General features: G+C 46.7%; 1 protein-coding gene across 3 annotated transcripts in view; it reads right to left on the bottom strand.

Moving 5' to 3' along the window:
- SHMT1 (serine hydroxymethyltransferase 1) overlaps positions 1 to 12,420 on the bottom strand; it is a 29,306-nt gene extending 16,886 nt beyond the window's left edge. Inside the window, exon 1 of one of the 3 annotated variants that reach the window (XM_019753767.3) lies at positions 12,235 to 12,420. The gene's annotated coding sequence lies outside the window, so the exon portion shown is untranslated. Of the gene's footprint in view, positions 1 to 10,727; positions 10,800 to 11,448; positions 11,580 to 12,234 lie in introns of those variants that run through there. The other 2 variants (XM_019753768.3, XM_074320601.2) reach the window with 2 other exon arrangements.
- Between the last annotated feature and the right edge of the window lie 1,989 nt (positions 12,421 to 14,409).

The following is a 14,409-nucleotide window of genomic DNA, read 5'->3' as shown; positions in this document are numbered from 1 at the left end:
GGATGTCAGTTTGTTATCCTGTTAGTAATGAGAACTACCCCGGTTCCCTTTGAAGCCGACTCGGCAGACAGACAGCCCTGCGCAGCGTCCTCCCAGCTGACCTTTTCCTGGTTATGGCTTTTCTCCCCCAAACTTCCTTGAAGGCAAAGCCTATGTTCTTTTAATTTTTTTGAATCCACAGAATCCAGCATGGCCATACACGAAGTAATATTTGCCAAATGACTGAACAAATGAATTGCTGAATTAAGTGTTATTTTTTCCATTTTTCAAGTAATGAAAATGAGGGTCAGAGAAGTAAAGCATCTTAACCCATGGTTGCACAGCAAGGTGGCCATGAAGGTCAGACTGGAAACTCCAAACCCCATGCTCTAGGTGCCCGGTAGGGTTCCTGTAGAAACTGCAAGTTAAAGCACTCCCTTGCCTCAAAACAAATCCCACTGTAAGAATCACAAGGTCAGTTTCTCCAAAGAGGACATACAAATGGCCAATAAGACGTATGAAAAAATGCTCAACATCACTAATCATCAGAGAAATGCCAATAAAAACCACAATGAGCTATCACCTCACCCCAGTTAGAATGGCTATCATCAACAAGACCAATAGTGACAAGTGCTGGAGAGGCTGTGGAGAAAAAGGAACCCTCATACACTGTTGGTGGGAATGCAGACTGGTGCAGCCGTTATGGAAGGCAGCGTGGAGGTTCCTCAAAAAATTATGAATAGAATTACCATATGACCCAGCAATCCCACTCCTGGGTATCTACCCAAAAAATCTGAAAACATTTATACATAAAGACACGTGTGCTCCAATGTTCATTGCAGCTTTATTTATGGTGGCCAAGACATGGAAACAACCAAAATGTCCTTCGATAGATGAATGGATAAAGAAGTTGTGGTATATGTACACAATGGAATACTATTCGGCGGAAAGAAAAGATGATATAGGAACATTTGTGACAACATGGATGGATCTTGAGAGTGTAATGCTGAGCGAAACAAGTCAGACAGAAAAAGCAGAGAACAATATGATTTCACTGATATGTGGTGTATAAAATTGAAAACAATAAAATAACAAGACAAACGAATGAAGAAACAAAAACTCATAGACACAGACAATAGTTTAGTGGTTACCAGAGGCTAAGGCGGGAGGGGAGGTTCTAGAAGAGGGTAAATGGGGTCAAATACATGGTGATGGAAGGAGAACTGACTCTGGGTGGTGAACACACAATAGGATTTATAGATGATGTAATACAGAATTGTACACCTGAAACCAATGTAATTTTACTAACAAGTGTCACCCCAATAAACTTTAATTAAAAAAAAGAATTACTAGGTCAGATTTGTGTCTATATTTTTCATCAGAAAATTGCATCCCATTAAAATCCTGGAAAATCCTTCACATGTTTCTACGAAGAACCAGAGTTTGTGATCAGTGGCATCTCCCATGGCGCAAAGTTTCACTTCAACACTTACAGGAACTAACCTCCCTTAGTCAACAGTTGGCAGCTTTTCAGTACTTTTCCATTAATTTGGTAAATTTTCAGCTAAAATTCATTTATTCGACAACTATTTATTGAGGACCTTCTCTGTGTCGGCTATGGCATTGCTGCTGGAAATGCAGCGGTGACCGTGACAGACTGCGGCCCGCCTTCCCGGGCTTCCCTCACAGGGAAGATGAGCAGCACACAAACAAGTGCGCTAAATGCACAAGGACAAAACGAGGACAGTGATGAGACGGGGGATTGTAACGGGGGCACTACATCTTCTATTTTGAGATTTAGCTCTCTGGCATAATTCAACTTAACAAGTGTAATTTAGCTTGGGACTTTTTAAAAGGTTTTTTCTGTTTTCTTGGCCTCCTTTCTGCCAGATCCTTAATGACTGTTTACTATACGTTTACTACCATATTTCCCCGAAAATAAGACCTAGCCGGACCATCAGCTCTAATGCGTCTTTTGGAGCAAAAAATAATATAAGACCCGGTCTTATTTTAATATAAGACCCGGTCTTATTTTAATATAAGACCGTATATAATATAATGTAATACCGGGTCTTATATTAATTTTTGCTCCGAAAGACGCATTAGAGCTGATGGTCCAGCTAGGCTAGCTTTTATTTTTGGGGAAACATGGTATGCATATTAGTTTCAAAGGTTCTGTTTACTTCAGCCCAGTGCTGGCCTGTGACTTGGGAGAGGTTTTGCATCCTATGGGATCCACTCCTGGCTCCAACTTAAATCTACAGAGCATGTGCAAAGGCTGTTATGACAAGTTTAACTGCACCTTCCCCCACCCCAACGGGCAAAGCTGAACTCAAAAGAAAATTCCACTACAGGCCGAAACAATTTACATCCTGGTTAGAAAATATAAAACTTCAGACGAAACAATTCTCGACGTAGTAGTTTCCAGCAGACTCTGCCCAGCCGATCCTTCTCTTACTTTAATAAATCTTCCTTCTGTATTTCTATCTCCCTCATGAATTCTTTCACAACCCACAAGCAAGCAGCCATGACATATGGTGGCCCATGTGGGGACCGGCTGTCTCCTGTCCCCACCAGAGTTCTTCCCCGGTGGCTCTATCCCCTCTGAGACCTACTCTGCAACGTGTGGCGCAGTGCGCAGTGGCAGCTCATCCAGGGCGAACCCACACGCACTAGTAGGTCTCCTTCCTCTCCCTTTCAGGAGTCTCTCTCAGATCCCCCATTGGTTAGGCGGGAACTGATGGTTCCTGGAGGGGGCTGCTCTCCAGTGGAATGGAAAGCCCGACCTGTTCTCCAAAGGGGCCTCCCAAGGCTGAGTGGTGTGAGACTCCCATTTCTCTCTCGCTCCCTGTCGCTTCTACTTTCGCCTTTTATCCGATCTTTCAGGGAAGCACCTGCAGTGACTCCTCAGAATGTCAGTCGTTAAGTGGATACACCTGGGGACAGCCGTGGGGCGCCGGGCCGGGTCCACCACCCACGACTTTAGTACTGCAGGGGACGCCCTTGTAGCCAACGGTCAGTCAGTTTCTCTAGTTCACGCCCTCTCGGGTGCACGGTAAAGCACCAGTTAAGTCCATAACCGAGTTGGAGGAACCCTTCGGAGATTGGGTGGGCAATGCCCTCAAGCTCCTGCCCAGCTATCACAAACTACTGGCCCTTCATTCACGGGAGGTATCCCCTCTATTTCCCAAGACTCTCCTCTTGGCTGACTTCTTAAGAATTGGACAAAATTCGACCTCTCTAATAGTTTTTTTCTGTAATGGTGCCTGGCCACAATATAAGCTACTGTGTTCCCCCGAAAATAAGACCTAGCTAGGCCATCAGCTCTAATGCGTCTTTTGAAGCAAAAATTAATATAAGACCCGGCCTTATTTTACTATAATATAAGACCGGGTCTTTAACATAATATAACATAACATAATACCGGGTCTTACATTAATTTTTGCTCCAAAAGACGCATTGGAGCTGATGGTCCGGCTCGGTCTTATTTTCGGGGAAACTTGGTAGATAATCAGGAAGTCTGGCCGGCCAACAGAACTCGTAACTTTAACACCATGCAACTAGACCTCTTCTGCCTGTGGCTACAAAAATGGTCCGAGGCCCCCTATGAACAAGCCTTAATGGCCCTAAGTCAAGATCCAGACCACCAGAAACAATGCTGCCTGTGCTTGGCTAAGTTTCCTCAGTCTACCTCCCCCGACCTCCTTGACGGTCCTCTCTTTTCCTGTGCCCCCCATGGCGGAGACAGACTTTCCTCCTCCCCAGGCTTCAGCACCCCCTTCCTCTCCCTCCCATTCTCCCGCCCCATCCCTTTCCCTGTCTCCTGTGACCCCTCCTCCTTACTCCACGGTCCAGTTCTAAGTCCTGCAGGGACCACCCACAGTGGGACTCATTATAAGGGAGATGGCCTTTGGCCAGGGGTCCGCCGTCCTCCCAGAGCGCCGGCATCCTGGCATTACTTTTAAAATAAATTCATGTTACCTCTGTTACAAAATTTGTCAAGAAAATAGCTTGGACAATTAACTTTAAAATCTCATAGAGTTAAGAACTAATAAGAAGTAACTCAAATAAGGTTTTAAATGAAACTTTTCAGTATTAATTACACAATGTGGATGCTTGGATGTGATTTCCCAGCATTTGTTGGTAACTTAAGACTTTAGTTTGCTAAGTTGTGTTAAATGATGACAATGAAATGCTGACATAATTAGATGCGTCTGAGTTCATCTATTTCTGGCTTCTTGTCACAGGAACATTAAAAGATAAATTGAGATGTTAGTAAATATATCTTGTATTTTATTACAAAAGCCTATGCTTTTGAAGTTTGCAAAATATATTCCTGGATTTGCCAATGGAAGTGCTAATTGCTTGCTTTTGATTGGCAGTAAAAATTCTGAAGGTTATGGATTCTAATTAATATGAAAAGAAATTGTGTTTTCAAGGAAGGCATAAGGTATGGAAATTCATTTTTGAGGGAACTGAAAGCAAGCAGTTTGTCCTAAAGATGGTTATTTCTGAATGAGTGAGAAGAAACAAACTAAGAAGGACTGGGAAAGTTGTAGAAGGTTTGTAAAAAGTCTTGAGAGAATTTTATGTATAGTTAAGCTACATAAATATGATTAAGTAAATTTGAATATCAAAAGTAAGCTAGTAGAGTTTTTTTTGTCTCTCTGCTAAACAGGACAAATTTCTTAGACTATTGGTCTGCTACTAATATTATAAAATAGTTTTCTGCCTAAAAAGCAAAGATTTTATGTGTCATCAGAATGATTTTCGGTTTTATATTGTCCTAATCAGTTCCTTGGTTACTAAAGAAAAGTAAATCTTCACAATAGTAAGAACTAGGTTTTGCTAATAATTGTGTAAGCTTCTGTATTCTAGGCCTACATGTGCCCGTCTCATGTCACATATAAGCCAGAGTAAGGAGCAATTTAAGTGTTTTTACTAAAAACCTAGATAATTTTAGAGTAAATTCATTAAGTTTGGCCTAATGTTTTCCCTAACCTGGCAAGATAGTAGAGTAATTCTGACCCATTGTTGCATCTTAATGAAAAGGCACAGATCTTACAGAAGGCCAAGAAATTGGTTTAAATGTCTGTAACAACCGAGACAGAGAAGACGAGGAAAGAAAGGACTAGCGAGACCAGACGAGGCCAGAGATAGGCCAGACATTTTGCTGCAGTTAATAGACAAGCCAAAGCCACCTCAGAGCACCCTGGAAACCCCAGAAGAGACACACCAGGTAAAGGAGCCCGCTTTGGACATAGAAGCCCAGATTCACCGGAGTGAGGAGTATGCTAATCTTCCAAAATAGCTGTGCTCCCTGTGCAGACTAAAAGGGCACTGGAGGAGGGATTGTCCCCTGCTCTGAAGGGAGTTGGGATCAACCCCTTCCCCACAAACGGCTGTGATTAATTAACAGGCCTGAAGTTCCCAGCAGCTCCCAAGCTGTTCTTATCACAGGGGCAACACTGCAGGTGCCCCTTGACGTAGCAGGCAAGCCTGTTAATTAGCCATTTATTCTGTCTCTATCTCGACTGCTCACTCTGGACCTATTTTCTCTGAAACCTGCTCAGTTGTAAAGGTCAATAGAGCCCCTTGAAAACGACCGGGGGAAAGCTTGGTCAGGAGACCTCTAAGCCCCAGCTCTAATTGCTGCCCATTGCTTTATGCTTGTAGATTCTGACCTCAATTCTCTTATTTTCTATATTATTAACTTGAGAGGTTCAGCGGGCTCTCAGGAAATACAGGGACCGGCACCTCCCCCAGGCCAACCTCTCTACACATCGCCGCCCCCTGAAGTCGGGACCAAGTATTGTTAGAAGCCTAGAGGGGGAAAGGACCCTTGACAGTCCAGTTAATTCCTAAATAGAAGGGACCGTATGCAGTTCTCCCGAGCATCCCAACTGCTGCTGAGCTGCAGAAAGTCAGCAGCTGGGTCCCCTTCCCTCCAATCAAACCTGTTTCATTTAAGTTTCCACAGGCCTCCCCCAGAAGGAAGGCTGCTGCTTCTGCTCCTGTGAGCCAGCTGAAGACCTAAAGCGCCTCTGCAAACAAGGAAGTCGCTCTCCCTTGGCAAGAACGGGTAAGTGCTAATAGCTTCAGACTCCCGGGGCTGCTCATTATTACTCTTCTCCTAAGAGCTCTTGTTTTCCTCTTTATTGCACCCCACCTGGGACCCCCTTTGCACTCTTAGGGATCCTGGTTGTGGTCCCTTCTCTCACCTTTTCCAGCTCCCCTCCTTATTATTTTTACGTTACTTCTATTTGGATTATGCCTCTTTAACCTGCTGGTTGCACTGGTCTCTTTCAGAATCCAGTCCACTACATTGCACATGGTTCTCAGGCAAGGCTCCCAGCCCCTCCCTGAGGATGACCCTGGAGTGGCCTTTGGCCCGAGGGCAGAGCTCCAAGGCCCAGTTTGGAGCCCCCAACTCCATCCAGTTTCTAGACAGAGCTGTCTGGATTTTCCGGGGCCCCCACCAATGTCGCAGGTGGGACAACTCTACGCGCCTGCCGAGCTCTGAAACAGAAGATGGACCCTTGCCCCAATTTCCAAAGATTTTTCATCGCTGAGCATAGATGGGGAAATGATGAGACGAGATTATAACGACACTAAATCTTCTATTTTGAGATTGGAACCTCTGATATAATTCGATTTAACAAGTATAATTTAGCTTGGGACTTTTAAAAAGGTTTTTTCTCTTTTCTTGGCCTCCTTTCTGCCAAACCTTAATGACTGTTTACTATAGGTTTACTGTGCATACCAGTTTCAGTGGTTCTGTTTACTCTGGCATGCTGGCCTGTGACTTGGGAGAGGTTTTGCATCCTATGGGATCCACTCCTGGCTCCAACTTAAATCTACAGAGCATGTGCAAAGGCTGTTATGACAAGTTTAACTGCACCTTCCCCGACCCCAAAGGGCAAAGCCAAACTCAATAGAAAATTCACTATAGGCGGAAGCAATTTACATCCTGGTTAGAAAATATAAAACTTCAGATTAAACTAAGACTCGACATAGTAGTTTCCGGCAGACTGCCTAGCTGACCCTTCTCTTCCTTAAATGAGTCTTCATTCTTCATTTCTACCTGCCTCGTGAATTCTTTCACAACTTGCCTGTGAGCGAGCACCCATGACAAGTGCTGCTAAGGCCCAGAGCGGGGGGCTGGGGCAAGCAGGGCTCACTCGACACCGCTGGGCCGGGCGTATCTGAGGAGACCACCTCTGTGCTGAGAAAGACCCAACCATGAGGAGAGAGCCCATTTCCCAAGAGTCCTATGAAATAATAAGAAATACGTATTGGTCTCTATCCTAAAACCCTTGTGATTTCCTAAGTGATAAGAGGACTAGGAATTAGCCCGAGGTTGCATAACAAGCTGGCCATGAAGGTCAGACTGGAAACTCCAAATCACATGCTCTAGTAAGAGAACTAGCATCTCTTGTTCTACCGAGGTGACTCTGGGTGGGCCCCTGGGTGGCTCCTGGGTGGGGGCTGCTCACCAGGAAACCAGACCATGATTAGAAGCTGGAATTGTCAGCCGCAGCCCCCATTTCTCCAGAGAGGGGCGGGGGGCTGGAAATGGAGTTAATGATCGATCGTACCTACGTGAGGAAGCTCCGTAAAATCCCAACAGCACGGGGTTCGGAGAGCTTCCAGGTCGGTGAACACAACCACAAACCAGGGGGGTGACACACCCCAACTCCACGGGGACAGAAGCCCCTGAGCTCGGGACCTCCCCCCAGACGTCACCCCGTGTATCTCTTCATCTGTCTGTTCAGCTGTGTCCTTTATCACAGCCTTTATAACCATCTGGTAATAGTAAGTATTTCCCTGAGTTCCCGGAGCTGCTCTAGCAAATTAAGGGAACCCTAGGAGGGGGTCTTGGGAACCTGTGATTTGTAGCCGAGTCGGACAGAGTTGTGGGTAACCTGGGGACCTACTACTTGCAAACAGCATCTGAAGTGGGGGACGGTCATGTGGGGCTACAGTTACCTCCAGTTAGTATCAGAATTGAATAGAATTGTAGGGCACCCAGCTGGTGTCACAGAACTGCTGGCGTGTGGGAAACCCCCGCACACTTGGTGTCAGAAGTATGAGTGTGGCAGTGGTGTAAAAGGGAAACACAGCAGGAAAGCAGGAAGGTTGTAGTTTCTACTATACAAATACGCAGTATCATTTGCTAGACAGATAGACCCATTCAATAAAATAGTCTAACGGTCCCAAACCACAGTGATCGTCCTTAAACTCTGGCACAGCTACTACTGGAAAGAAACTACCAATAACCTTTAACCAGGAAATGCCTCACTGGAGCTTTCAAAGCACCCAGTATTCTACCATAAGCACAACATGATTAGAAATGCAGCCATGCCTGCAAATCGCAAAGCAAAGGTGAAGCACTTGTACTTGAATGCAATGGACACTGGAGGCAACAGCAGTGTCACCTTGCCAAGGTCAGGCAGAGAGCCTTGCATGTGGCCGGCCACATCCCCATTCCCATCAGAAGTGGAGGGAGAGACGTGTAACTGGTTTGGGCACTGTGCCCATGGCTTCTCCATGCTGATCTCTGCACTCAAGCATGGCCAGTGCAACCCAGGGACCTCTGCCTGGGCCAACTCTCACGCCCTCAGCAGGGGGTAAGCCCATAAAAAAAAGCCGCAGAGGCAAAATGGGCTTCCTGGTCCTAGGATCTCAAAGAGAAAAGCTTCTTTTAAATATCGACTCGTCAAGGTTAAAAAGGATTTAAAGGTGGCAAGCAACACAGCAACCAACAAATAACTAATGTCCATTTGGAACCTTTCTCCTCTGAGGACAGTCAGACAGATGTACAGTCACCCCGGGAAAGGCATTCGGTTCCACTCTGCTCAGCAACAAGAAGAGTCTCTGTCTCCATCTGTGTTCTCACTCATTTCACTTCAGCTAACAACCTACTGCCCTTTGCCCTCCTTGTAAATCTTTTCCTTGGTTCTGAGTCACAGTCACTTCTTAACCCCGGGGAGGGAGTATGTACGTGTGGCGTCTCCCCCTCCTCAGGCCAGCACCCTGCTTTCACCGTCCACCCACTTGAAGGAGTTTTCTCTCCGGCATCCTGTTACCACTCAGGATCAGGTCAGCCCCCAAATGGAGGACTTAATCTTTCCCTCATTAAATCCACACCCTCCTGGAGTCCAAATTAAGCTTTTTTTTTTTTTTTTTTTTAACCATTTTTGTTTTAACCATGAAGAAGTCTGAATTCTCCATTCAAAGAGTTCAAGATTCTTTGTCTTGTTTCAATTAAATCAACTATATCTATTATAGATGTAATCTATCATATCTAGTAAGTCAATTTAATCTGTTATATCCCCAGGCATTCTGAATTACAGTAAGAAAGCCCAAGATCCTGAGTGTGATGGTCAATTCACGTGTCAGCTTGACTGGGCTTAGGGAAGCCCGACAGCTGGTAAAACAAGAAAGACCAAGATCCTGAGACTGTACTCTTTAAGGTGCAGAGAGAGCGTCACCATTTTTAGCTAATACTATATTTACGGAAGTCACACTTCGCATCTCTTCTTAAGGACTGGAAGTTGCCTGAAAAACAATATACCTTTAACTTCTCTCACTTTTTAAAAAAACTGTAATAAAATATACACAAAACTTATCATTTTAACTATTTTTAAGTGCACAATTCGGTGGCATTAAACACTTTCACATTGTTGCGCAAACTATCCCCACCATCCAGCTCCAGAATTTTTTCATCTTCCCAAAATGAAACTCTGTCCCCATTAAACAACTCTCCATTCCTCTCTCCCCCAGCACATGGGGGCAACTGTTCTGCTTTCTAGCCCTATGAATTTTATTATTTCAGGTACCTCACGTAAATGAAATCACACAATATTTGTCCTTTTGCATCTCGCTTATGTCACTTAGCATAATGTCTTCAAAGTTCATCCATGTTGTAGCATGTGTCAGAATTTCCGTCCTTTTTAAGGCTGGATAATATTCCACTAGATGTATATGCCACATTTTATTTACCCCTTCATCCATTGCTGACATTCGGTTGCCTCCACCTTTGGCTATTGTGAGTAATGCTGCTACGAACATGGGTGTACAAATATCTAGTCCCTGCTTTCTATTCTTTGGGGTATATACCCAGAAGTAGAATTGCTGGATCATATAGTTATTCTATGTTTGATATGATCCATAGTAATTCTATGTTTAATTGAAAATAAGCCTTTGATATTTACAAGCTCTACTCCACTATCAGCCTACATTGAATTCATTCATTCCTCCAACAAATATTTATTGAGCAACTCCTATGTCCCAGGCACTGAACTAGGAACTAAGACTATTAGGGCCAACAAGACAGAGGTCCTGCTCTTATGAAAAACAGACTATAACTAGGCAAACAAGAAATACACAAGATAATGTCAGGCAATGATGATTGCTATGAGGACAATACACGAGGGGGGCGCTCTTCAGATGGGGCCTGGATTGCGCCTGAGCTGGGAGCTAAACAGTGGAAAGGAGCCAAGCTTATGAGATCTGGGGTAGGAGAGAACAAACAGCAGGCAGGGCAAACACAAAGTGCAAAGACCCTGACACTGAAAGTTCAATTTGTCAAGGGTCAGAAATCACACCTCTGTGGCTAAGCCTGGGGACTAAAGCACAGGCTCAGGAGATGAGACTCACGGGCCGAGGGTCAGAGCAGGGCTGGGAGAACAGATTTTCACCTTGACAGTACATATTTTACAAGTTTCAAACTGTGTTCTAGAAACCTTGGTCTTGGGCTGCTTCTCAATCCATCTGTGAAATCGGATGCTCCCGTTTCCCAACCGTGCAGGTCACACCTGAGGAAACAGTGCTGGGGCTCAGCACAGAGCCAGCCTGCTGGGTTCCAAGCCCACTCTCCACTTTCTAATAAGCAACCCCAATTACCGACACCTCTATGTCTCAGTCCCCTCAATGTAACATAAGGAGGGTGACAATTCTGAAGCCGGGTATGAGAATTAAATGAGGTACCAGACAAAACGCTCAGAACGGCCAGGCACAGAGTAGTACTCCAAAATTATCAGCTACGATAGTTACTAAAGAAACAGGTGACCTTAGGGCCATCTTCGTTACCACTCAGTAACCCGTGCTGAGCACCCCAGGGGAACACAGCTCACTGGAGCCTTAACTGCCATTACAGTGTTGGATACCTCTGTTGGGGAAATGTCACTCATCTGTGGCATGACCCTCACCTCAACCCCAGGGAGACAGACCTCGTAAAGGGAATTCACTCGCCAAGGTCACCAGCCTCCCCATACCTCCAAATCTTCCCTGGGCTTTTGTCACACAAGTGGAACCAGCCAGGGGTCTGCTGAGGAAACTACCCATGAATGCCTGTCTTACACACAGATTTTGTGATCTCTACTTTACCATGGAGGAAACTGAGGCTCAGAGAGCTAACTGGTCCAAGGTCCTATAATAAGAGTCAGAATCTGAACTACGGCTTACCTCTAGTTCCGAAGTCCTTTTTCATGACACTGTTCTAAATAAAAGCACAATTACCCACTTCCTCTGCATGTTCCCCAAATGGGTGTTTCCAGTGCCGCAGCTGCCTGATTGATTGCACAAGTTTGTGCTGGCCTGAACTGATCGAGGTTCTCTTAACTTCCAGGATCTCAAAGCACAGGGCACTGGGCCAAGAACCGTACAGTGCAACATTTGTCTCCTAGAACAGGGGGTAACAGATTGCAGACAACAGGCGCAACCCCTCCCCGCAGCCTCTCCCGGGCAGGGATCTGGTCGTATACTCTAAAAGGCGTAGCGACCACATCCACAGCGTAGGCTTCAGAGAGCCTTGGTTCAATTCCTGGCTGTTGCCATTTTGCCTGCTGCAGGGTCGCGCCTCAGGCAACTCTTCTCTCCCAGCCTCACCTTCCTCATCTGTAAAATGGGCTACCTGATAGCACACGACGTGCAGCTTTATTGTGAGGATACTGTAGCGAGGTGAAGAGCAGCAGTTAAAATTAAAATGCTCAGCGACAAAAGTGCTCAGTAGACAACGGTAACTTGTATGAGCACTAAGCCTCCGCAGCTGTGTTACGGAGAGGCCATCACCCCTACTGCCCCGATCTGTGGGCAGGAAACGGTCGCTCCCGGCTCGCCGCCGTCCGACCCTCACCCCAGGCACCAACAAGGTGCTCAACTCCTCCGGCTTCTCGGAGCCGGGGTGGGGGTGGGGAGTACCGCCCGAAGGCGCTGACACCGAGGCCCTGGGCCCCGAAGCCGCCCACCTACCGAAACGGGGTCCCGTGCACCAGCCTAGAGACACCTCTGCCCCACGTTGCCGCCGGCGCGACCAGAGTCGTAGATCTGTCGCCCCGCGCCCAGCCGCGCAACCGCCACGTGACCGCCGCGCTAGCCTCGAACAGTGAATTTGCCGCTCGGAGGCCGCCGTTTCACTCGGTACCCGGCGGGGGCCGCTCTGGGCCTGGCCCCGCCTCTGGAGGCGCCCAATCAGAGCGTGCCAGCGCCATTGGCTGCCGCGGAGCGGTGGGCGTGTCTGGGGGTTCTGAGAGGCCCGCGGAAGCGGCTGCTCACCTAGGCTGAGGACTGTGGGGCGGGCGGGTTTGGCTGCACCCGGGGGTAGGGGAGGCGGGGACTTCTGGCAAGACTGCTGAGGGCTGGGATTGGGGTGAATTTTGTTGCTTATATTTAACTTGTGCATTGTCCTACTTACAGTTTAGCACAGTGGTCATTTAAATAGGACCAACGTGGGTTCGAACTTCGAAACTATTATTCTGTGTATGTGGAATCCTATCCCAGTGACTTAACTTTTTGTTTCATATTTCTCATCTTTGAATTGGAGATGATTATCACTGCCTGGCAGGGCTGGCGGAAGGATTAACAGACAAATCTAAAAAACACTTAACATTGTGCCCGACGCATAATAAGGGCTCAATAAATATTAGCCATTGATAAGAATAATAAAAACCAAGGGGGTGCACAATATAGGGAAAAGAGCTGACAAAGACCAAATTCTACTTAGGCTCCCCTGAACTCTTTTTTAAACTTAGACTGCCTTTTAGACTTTCGTGGTTGTCTCTGCATTGTCCGATTTTAGTAAAGATGCGGCTAAGTTAGTTTGACCAGAGCCTCCCCTCCCCCATCCGTATCTGGTTGGATTCTTCATCCTCCACCATCTGAGTGATGTCTGATCACCCTGGCCTAGTCAGTTTAGCCAGAATTCCCCTAATCTCTGACATTTCCTCCTAGTACTTTTGCGTACACTGACCCCCCAATCTGTTTCTTGGCTATAAATTCCAACTTGCCCATGCCCTATTCATACTTTACCCTAATCACTCGCCCCCCACTGGAAGATTCTATGGCAATAGCCCCTATACCTATTGAAATAGTCTCCCCTTGAATATGTCTTCCTTACCGTGTTATTAAATAATTTGTCCTTCAAATCTTTCAGTCCTCGGTGTATTTACAACACTTAACCTTTTACAAGGTCAAGCAGAAACTGTAGGGCAACTGAGTCCAGGGCTTGTCTGCCTGCGCCGCTCAGCCAATAGACCGACACAGGAGTTGGGCTATAGGATAAGTGTTTATTGTCAGAGCACTGGTGGTCTGAGAAGGAAGCGGGTTAACACCTTCAAAACCTGCCTTGCCATGTGGGAATCCAACCGGCAAACCTGCTGTTCAGAGCTCGCTCTCTAACCAACTGAGCCATCCGGCCGCCCTGCAACTAAAGATTGAAAATGGCCACTGGCCAACTAGATTGAAAGACAATGACTTGGAACTTGTGGGGACAGAGAGAGTAGTTTCCAGACTCTGCCTCGTGTGGGGGGTGGGGGGCGCAGTGCTAGCTCGGGTACTGGATGGCCATAGGCTGTGATTGGTTGGCCGTCGGCTGTAACCTGTTAGCCAATTGGCTGCTGATGTAACTGCCGTGACTGTGTTGGTTGGTTGTTGGTTGGTTGTTGGTTGGCAGGCAGAAAAAGCGGACAGTCGATTGTGGATCGTGTGGATCCTAGTTTGTGTATCTTGGCTGGCCGCCAGCGAGAATATAGTGGTATGACTCCCCTATCTATGGCTCCATGGGTGTTCCTTTTTGGCCTCACCATATCCCGCGTTCTTATGTGGGGAGCGGGACCGGAGACCCCGCATGACACCCTGCATGACAAATGGCTCAGCGAACAGGGTTTGGTGTCAGCCGAAACTCTCCGTAAGGTAATGGAGCAGTTTATACGTATGAAAGCTCAGTTTTAGAAGGCCCGTGAGGAGCTGCGCCCGGAACGGAGGCGCGGTCTGCCTGGGAGACTCAAGCTTCCAGATGGCACACCACCCTCTTGGCAATAGAAGGCATTGCCTTCCTTTTGGTAATCTGCTGCTGCCTTAGGCTCCAAGGGTTGCGGACATCTTGCGCTGAGGTCTCCACCCAATTGGATGCCTGGCATAGCGAGCAGG

This window comes from Rhinolophus sinicus, chromosome 12, assembly GCF_057876585.1.
Source record: "Rhinolophus sinicus isolate RSI-liver-muscle chromosome 12, RSI-T2T, whole genome shotgun sequence".
NCBI lineage: Eukaryota > Metazoa > Chordata > Mammalia > Chiroptera > Rhinolophidae > Rhinolophus > Rhinolophus sinicus.
This window is presented reverse-complemented; position numbering and strand designations above follow the sequence as displayed.